This window comes from Dioscorea cayenensis, chromosome 2, assembly GCF_009730915.1.
Source record: "Dioscorea cayenensis subsp. rotundata cultivar TDr96_F1 chromosome 2, TDr96_F1_v2_PseudoChromosome.rev07_lg8_w22 25.fasta, whole genome shotgun sequence".
Lineage (NCBI taxonomy): Eukaryota > Viridiplantae > Streptophyta > Magnoliopsida > Dioscoreales > Dioscoreaceae > Dioscorea > Dioscorea cayenensis.
In genome coordinates, this window is record NC_052472.1 from 4,200,358 (window position 1) to 4,210,245 (window position 9,888).

The window sequence follows — 9,888 nt, forward strand, 5'->3', positions numbered from 1 at the left end:
ATTGGTCGTAACCAAATTGATGCCCAAATCGATGAGGATTGTAAGGTTCTGCATAAATATCCTAGGCACAACGCAATGGAAGAACTCCACAATGAAGACAAATCACATACTCCATGGTAGAAGAGTCTATAGCTTTTGGCCCTGAAGAATACCTAGAGTCTCGTATTCTCTCACCATTGTGTTGTCGAAATGGAAACGGACGCCATATAAAATTTCCTTCATGTCTTATAAATCTTCTCACATTCAATGGACAATCAAATAGGGTTGGAGAGGCATTCATATAATATAACATTTTTGGTATCTCCGAAAGTCCTGGGATAGTAAGTGTGTCAGAATGAATCCTCCTTCGAAGATATATTCTAGGGAAATGACATCCGGCCCATGCATATAGAAAGTGAGAAGGAAAAATTGTCGTGGAATATCCAGGACCTTTCTTATTATTAACCATGGCATTCAACCCCACATATATGAGTGCTAATACTGTGGAAGCAAAAGCAATCTTCTTTCTATACACCACATCAGAAGTCATCATGAAAAATGTTGGCCTAATCATATTACGTTGCCTTGGGATGATGAAACAACAAATCCAAAGAGCTACGAAAGCTGCTAAGTCAACATATTGAGAAGGTTTTGGAGGAGGATTAGACTTTGACTCAAACTGTGTTCTCTTTCTAAAAAAGCTTATCCAATTATCAAACGACACGCCTTTGTCGTGTTGAGAAAAATCTTGCTTGGCAAGCCATTGATAGATGTCCAAAAGATTTCGCAAAACAGAAAAGTCAGAAATTCCTCTCTGACGAAGTACGTCATTGGTGGGGAGGAATTCATCATACATATCCCTACAAATAGGAAGTCCTCCAAGCTGCTTGATATCCCACAAAGAGATTCCTACCTCTCCGTGTTGGAAGTGAAAAGTGTTGTTTTCTGGACACCATAATTCAACTAGTGATTTATAGAAAGTAAGATCTATATCATAATGTCCTTGAAGATACAATCCCTCCCACTATCTCTCCATGAGATAACTCATTGAGATAATCATTAATAATATCTTTGGCCCAATTAGCATAATCTTGAGAATCAATCAACTCACTTCTGACGGGATTTTTACCCTTCCACCCTAGATGGTGATTGATGATTTTATATCCAAGAGGTTGGAAAACATTCAAATCTTGTGCGCTCCCTTCAGGCTTTAAGTAAATTACATCAATTCTGCTATCTTCATAGCAACGGTGCGGAGTAAGCCTTGCAGTAGCTGAACGGGCTGCAGGGCGCTTCACCCACTCCAAATACTCTTCTCCCTCAAAATTAATAACTGGCTCAAGTCCCACACCAAAAGTAGGGTTATACCGAGTAAAAATTTGACCACGTGGGGATTCATTGCAACTTTGGTCAATATCCCAAAAAGGCTCCTTCTGTGAATTATTGGCCATTACAACACAAAGGGTTTGAAGTTCCTACTTCTCTCACTCAATCTCACTAAAATTATTCGTGAGAGAAGTATGAAGGGGGCATTTGTTTATACAAAAAATTTTGCATGTCCTAATTCAAATCAAATTAAAATTTTAAAACCACATGTGACCCAATCATAATCAAATTAGGACAACATGTGGATTAGATAAATAAATTTCAAAATATTTGGATATATTCAAGATCACCCAAGAATACATATCTTGAGGCGATCTAAATATTAAAATCCCAAAATACTCAAATATCAAGATCGGCCGAGAGCACCGATCTCAAGGCAATCCAAAATATTCAAATATCAAGATCAGCCAAGAGCACCGATCTCGAGGCAATCCAAAATACTCAAATATCAAAATCTGCCGAGAGCACAGATCTCAAGGTGATCTAAAAAAATATTCAAATATCCGAGTCAGCCAAGAGCACTGATCTCGAGGCTATCCAAAATACTCAAATATCAAAATCTGCCAAGAGCACAGATCTCAAGGCGATCTAAAAATATATTCAAATATCCGAGTAAGCCAAGAGCACTGATCTCGAGACGATCCAAAATACCTAAATATCAAAATCTGCCGAGAGCACAGATCTCAAGGCGATCTAAAAAAAATTCAAATATTCGAGTCAGTCAAGAGCACCGATCTCGAGACGACCCAAAAAATATTCAAGTCCCTAGATCAATCAAGAGCACAGTCTTGAGATTATCTAAAAATATTCAAATATCTGAATCAGCCGAGAGCACCGATCTCGAGGCGATCCAAAATATTCAAAATATGCAAATCTCAAGACTAGCCGAGAGCACAGATCTCGATGCGGTCTAAAACACTCAAATCTCAAGATCAGCAGAGAATACCGACCTCGAGGCGATCCAATATATTCAAATCCCAAGATTAGCCAAAAGCACAGATCTCAAGGCAATCTAAAATACCAAAATCTTAAGATCAACTAGGAGCACAGATCTTGAGCCGATATTAACCCCAAGATTAGCCATCTATACGAATCACGGGGCAAATATATATATATATATATATATATATATATATATGTATATAATATAATATAATAAAAATAAAATTTAAATTGACAAAAAAATTACATAAGATAAAATACAAAATAAAATAAAATAAAATAAATCAATTCAGACAAATATATACATATATAATTAAAATAAATAAAATCCGATAATATATATATATATATAATCAAATCAAATCTCGATAGGATAAAATAATAATAATAATAATAATAAATCAATCAAAATTCAAAAATCAATTAAATAAGGTCAAAGAATAATAATAATAATAATAATAATAATAATATAAATTATATATATATATAATAAAAAATAATAATAACAAAATGAAATAAAAAAAATAGATAAGGATAATAATAATACAACAAATAAATAAATAGATAATCAGATAAATATAATAATAATAATAATAATAATTAATAAATAAACAAATAATCAAGTTAAATAATGAAACAATAAAATCAAATAAATTTAAAAAAATAATATACATATATATATAAAAGAAAGAAAGTGATCACCCCACGATCGGGATAACTTCTCCACGTCGCCGCGTCGCCCAATGATCAGCACAAGCGCCCGTGAACGTCTTTAAAAAGGAAAGATTGGTGAGAAAACTAAAGAAGGAAGAGCTCAGCATTTGAAGAAGGAAAAGGAAGAAGAAGGTGTTTCTCCCCACCATGCCTACATATATATCTATGCATATATATATAATTGATGTCTGTTGCTGTCGCGCCTACCGCCATTGTTGATCGCCATTATTGTTGCCGTAGTTCGTCGTCATCACCAAAAAAAAAACATCGATATGCATATTGAAGCCGCTGCCGACATCGCCGACTTGGTCGCCGCTAATGTCGTTGCCCTTTGCTTGCTGTTGTGCCCTTGACGAGGAGTTAGTGGAAGACGAAGGAGCCTGAAAACTGGAAGAAGATGTGAAGGTGAAATAAGACGAAAGGAAAAGGAGCGATAGAAGGAAAAAAAATTAGAAGAAGAGAGAGGAAAGAAGAGACTCTCACCGTTGCCGTCATTATTGTTGTTGCTGCTTGCTGTTGTTGATGACTACCATTTGCTTCCATTCATGCTGAGGAGTTCGTAAAGATGGAGGAACCTTAGAAGCCCGAAGAGCTGTTGAAGACGGAGGATCAATCTCCAAAGAGCAAAAGCTAGGGTTTCAGTTTTGTTGTGGATCTCTTGTGAGCAATATCGAGCAAGCCTCGATAAGGGAAGCTTGACAAGGACAATGATGACAATCTCTACTTCTTGTTGCCACCGAAAATTGTTGAAGACCCTGACAAGAACGGAGTGAAGAAAGTCATCAAGCATCGATTCAATAAGGATGGAAACAAGGTCAAGATCACCATCACCACCTGTGTCCGAAAGCTTACCTGTGCCTGTCTCAGCAAACATGCAATGGAGAGGAGGTCTTGGAGCATGTTTGGGATGCCACCCATGAAGATGATTGGAAGTCACCTCACCATGGTTTCTATAGAGAAGATCTCCCTTGAATGACCTAGAAATCCAGGTGGCCAAGCGGAAGAAGAAAAGGTTGCCGGTGATCCATTAGTTGCTATGGGAAAGAATGAGTTGTCCTTATTGTATGTCGGACATATGGCAAGAAAGGTGATCGTTGGACATCAAAGTGCTCATGCAAAAGATCTCGGTTCCATGGGTTTAGTGACTTTGTTAGCGAGCTCTCAATAGAAAGCTCACCTCATCGGATGTCTGAAGTGGATGCAAAGCAGACCGTGAATACAAGTTCTCGAGTAAATATGTCAAGTTCATGGTTCGGTGGGGAGCACATTGTAGAACTACATAGTTCTCGCGGATTATTCTCGGTTGAGGAGAATCATTGCACCATTTTGTGCAATATCAAGCAAAAATGTTTGTTGAATCTTTGAAAATGAAAGACAGATGTGATGCATAGGATCAAGTTGAAAATGTTTATCGACAAGGACTACCAGCTTATGTTGAAAAAATGGAGGGCTCTGAATGATGGCAGAGGTAAAGGTGGACACTGTCATCATCTTTGCATGACCGCCCAGTACACTGATATAAAATGCCAAGGTGCTTGGATATTTGATGACAAAGACATTAGAGATACTTTGGAGAACAATTCATTGACTTGCATCTAGATTCTGTGAATCATTCTCATCCAGACGTTCATGATGCTTCTCTTGCCAAGGAATCTTATGATAAGAACTCAATGGTTAGTATCCTTTTCATCCTATTGGAATTGCCACAAAAGAGTCTCTAAGAAGTCTAACAATGAATCCTACAAGCTCCCAAAAGAGTCTTCTTGAAGATGTGAATTCTCAAGGTGCTCAAGAGGGAGATTCTGATTCTTGCTGTAGCTATGGAGAATAATGAAGTTTTGGAAGATAATACAGAAGACCTTCTTGATGAATTAATGATGGTGTATATAGGAGATGTTGTTACGTCAAGAGATTTTTGTTTCAAAATCATGCATGCATATATACTCACGTGATGAAAGCCACATGATCTCAAATATATATATATACATATATATATATGAGAAGAAATAAAATGAAATAAACTAAAAAAAATCAATAAAAAAAAAAAGAATCATGCTATGACATGAATGCACATATATATACTTGTGCACTATCTGCATATTTGTTGTCATCTGGGAAGTATAAAATATATATATATATATAAATTTGATGGCCCACCATGAAAGAGACACCATGCAAATGAACAAAAGATAAAGAGAAAATGAGAATCATGCTTTTGTGTGCATGCATACTTAAAATATATATATATATATATCTAAAGGCGGGTCCACCATTTAAAAAATATGCCTATGGAAATGAGAAGAAAATTCCATGCATTACAGAAGAGCATATATATATATATTATATGATAATAATAATAATAAAATAAATCTCAATTCATGTGAGTGGTTCATGCATACGTGGGCCACATAAAGCTAAGGCATTCATTTTTTTCATTTGTTGTCATTAAAAAAAAAGTGTGTATATATATATATTCATTTCAAAGCAGCGGCAAAGTTACCCATGCCTAAGGAACGACAAGGATGTTCACATTTAGGCAGCGGCAATTTTTATCTCAAGGTGGCAGGTGGCAACAACATATACGATGTGGTGATTAGTCACATGCAGTAGTTTATGATATATATATATATATATATAACAAAACAAAACAAAATCAAAACCAAAGCAGTCAAGTCGAAATTCAAGATATGAAAAGAATCAAGACTTGAATACCCATATAAATCGACAATTGAACTCAGTGGTCTCAAGACATCATAAGTCAAAGACCCAAAGAGTTCACAAGTCAAAATATAAATCGACAATTGAACCCAATGGTTTCAAGACATCATAAGTCAAAGACCCAAAGAGTTCACAAGTCAATAAACAAATCGACAATTGAACCTAGTGGTCTCAAAACATCAGAAGTGAAAGGCCTAAAAAGTTTCACAAGTCAAAATATAAATCGACAATTGAACTCAGCAGTCTCAAGACATCAAGAGTCGAAGACCTAAAGAGTTTCACAAGTCAATATTCAAAATCTATATAAATCGATAATTGGACTCAGCAGTGTCAAGACATCATAAGTCAAAGACCCAAAGAGTTTCACAAGTCAAGACTTGAAGGAAGCTTCACAAGCACAAAAGCCGAAGCCTATGGAAAGATAAAATCAAGTTTATGATTCATCAACATAGAGAATCCAGAACTTGAAATACAAATCAAATCAAAAGATGCAAAAATGCCCAAGACACAAGTTCATAAGTTCAGATGATTTCAAATTTCTTGTATTTTTGATGAAATCCATGAAATAAATGAAATTGATTGTCACAACTTATTTCAATGTTCACACTTATTTCTTAATCGGAGGTTCCTGCGACAATATCTAGGGTAATTAACATTAAGGGCTTGCCCCTAATGGAAGTCATGAACCTATAATCTATTGAAATCATAAAAATTAAATTTGATTTGTGATCCATTTATTTTAACAGGTCTAATCCTAATTAAAGGCCGGGTGAGAAAAAAGGAGTCCACAATTATGAGCTTGATATGCCCAAAGATCCTAATTTTTAGAACTTGTTTACTACTAGTGAATTATGTCAAAAGTTTGTAGAGAATCGAAAGTCTGGTTTTTTATCCTTTGATAGGCAAATTGTTACAGCTTGATCTACACTTTTTCAGTATCAACAACAGCCACAGAATGGGTTTATTCAACTATAAAAATTATTAAAACAAGGTTTCACAATAATATAGAAAATGATTTTCTCACTGATTATATGATTGTTTTTATTAAGAAAGACATTGCTGAAATTTTTTTTACAAATATGATAATTGATGATTTTTATGTAATGAAACATCAACGAGGACAACTTATGAAATGAGGTAAGTATTTGTTTGAATGCTTGAACTTTTCTTTAATTACCAATTTCTATGTTACCTTTTCATTCAATATTTGGTCATTTTATTTCAAATTGATTCAATGACAATGTCACTTGCAAATTTTTTAGGCACCCATTCTCTTTGGAAATTTGGTATTGAGTAAAGTTTATTGCCTAATGTTGTAATTGTTTTCTGATTAATTATGGAATTTATCTGCTATTGGTGAGATTTGAAAACAAATCAAACAATGGAAGCCGGGAAGCATTTGCTATTGATGCATCTATAGGAATCAGTAGGATCTTCCTTGATTGTATTTGTGCTACTAGTGAAAGTAATTATGTTGTTATGGTTTTGATGTTTGGGTTGAATTTAATGTGTGCTTTTACTATCTTGTATATGCTCATGTGGCAACTACTAATTTGGTGAGGTATTAGTGGAGTATTCAATGAAGTTTTATTAGGACATCCAAGAGAGTCTTGGCCGAATAATGTTAGTGGTGTTATGCCTAAACTTTGTTTGGAGTTTGGTGTTCTATCTAGTTTCAATGTGGTTTCATGTTTGTTGTGTGATGCTTGTATGTTGTAAGTTTGAATAATTAATGAATGCAATTTTTGAATTGAGTCCAAAAAGAAAAAGATGTTCGACTCTTTTTACTTTTTAATATACGCCCCTTCCTCCTTCCCTTTTTAACCTAAATCACTGGCCCCATCCTTGGTATTATATATTTGCCACCTAAATTTTCATTTACTCAACTTGCTTACTAAACTAACTACTAATTATTGGTTCTTAGAGTTGATTATTAATATCACATAATATTCTTAGATGATTTTTGTGTATTTCAGAAGTTTTGATTATATACTTTTGGGGCTTAATTGTTTATTGTTAGTTCCGCCGATGTGGTTTGTGGTTTTAGAGAAACACTCAAACACTTATGCAAGCTCATACAAACCAAACAAGAAAGGAGACACACAAGATTGGTAACCCAGTTCAGCGTCCATTCGCCTACGTTTGGGGGCCAAGCCTGGAGATAAACAATCCACTAAAAGAGATGAAAATACATGAGTACAAACACTCGTCACTCAACACTCACAAACAAATATCACTACCCTCTCTAGATTGTCTTGTGCACCCACTCTCTCTAGCTCTGGTTGCACACCCAATCTCAGAGCAAGGTATCTTATATAGATGCCTCAACGTCCCAAATATAGCACATACCTCTTTTAGAATCTCCGCGGCTACTAATTTAAAACCTTTCGAAATTAACTGTTGCAACTCCTGTTGTAATATGAATTGCAACATAGCCATGACTGCTGACTTGACTGAGTTCTGGTTATGTTGCGGATGACCTCAAGACCCACCAACCTCATGATCATGTTTAGTCTGAGTCGGTGCAGCCAAATCTCCTGATCTAGACTGCCGGCAACTAGCCTACCTCCTAAGTTCTGCATCACGCAGTCCCCTTGCAAGGGGAGCATGTCTTTGTGCGTCTTCATGAAACTTACCAAACTTGATCTTCAATTCACCCAAGTTTGGCCTTCAAATCTTCTTAAGAAAGATCTTCAATGAATTATCTCAATCATGCCAATAATAGGCATGTCTTCAAATCTTGCCCTTAATAGTCCTCACTCATCCTCATTAAGGTTTCTTCAAATCATACCATCAATAGTCTTCAATCATACCATTGATAGATATTTTTTCAATTAAGCTCCATCCATATTTAGTCTTCAATCAAATCACCTAAATATGGTCTCGATATGATCTTGTCTTCAAGATATAACATATTGCCAAAAATAGTTCCGCCAAGATTTTCAAGATATTTTGCCTTGCAAGCCAAGACTCCTTGCCATGTCACCATGCTTTTCATGGCATCAATTATGCTTTGTCACCATGGTTGCCACATCATCTTGTCAGTGTGTCAAATCATGCCAATAATAGTGTTGTTGCACTAACATTTATAAAAAAAATTTTAATCATTGTTTCTCAATATAACTAGAATGCTTGTATGTAAATAGGCCCATACTCTTGTATTACAATACAACAATCAATAAAATATATTTTTACTACTATTCTCCTCATGGTATCAAGAATCTAATAGCTATTTTATCTTCAAATCAACACACTTCAACTGAACACCAGAAAATAGTAAACATCACATGCACATCATTCAAGACACCTGATTCATCTAGGGCTACACAACAATCCTAGAGAACAACACATCGTTTATTTTTACCTTTCAGTCCTCAAAATAAAACAATAAATGATTAGTTCATTGGAAATCTTGTGAAAATTTTAAACTCCACTTAACAGTATTTTATTTATCTCAATTTTTTCAAATAAAAAATATATTTTTTTCAAACAACCATCTTATATATTTTGGTGCGTTAAATAAAATAAATTTAAATATTTTTTATCTGATGAATTTGTTCTTGATTATGTCCTCAAGCTACTCTCAACTTAAGTATTTGAAGACCTATAATTACATTGATATATATATATATATATATATTACATCTTATATGTTATAATGAACTCATTTGCATCTATGTCTCCATGAAAAAATCAATATTTTTATGATGCATGTATGTAATTTCCATAATTAAAGTTAATAATAACCTTGCATTCTTTTTATTAATAGCAAACATTATATAATTCTAAAGCAAGAAAGATTTGTTGTCGTAATAATCCCAATCTAAGGATGGATTATTCGTAATAATCCCAATCTAAGGATGGATTATTTAGGACACCTAGGGTCATTAATAACTAGAACAACATGCTTTACTCATCTTAATACCAATAGGAGCAAAAACAATCCAAGTTATTATTGAGATATAAGAAGAGAAATAGTGTACTTGACGAATAATAATCATTCCATTACATAGTCATCTTTTAAACAAGAGTAACATAATAATAGAAATAGATCAAATCCAAAATGAGAGAATAAATTTAGCTGCTATAATAATATATAAAATATTAGGAAGAAATATAGCCCTCTTAACTTATCCCTTTAGTATTGCC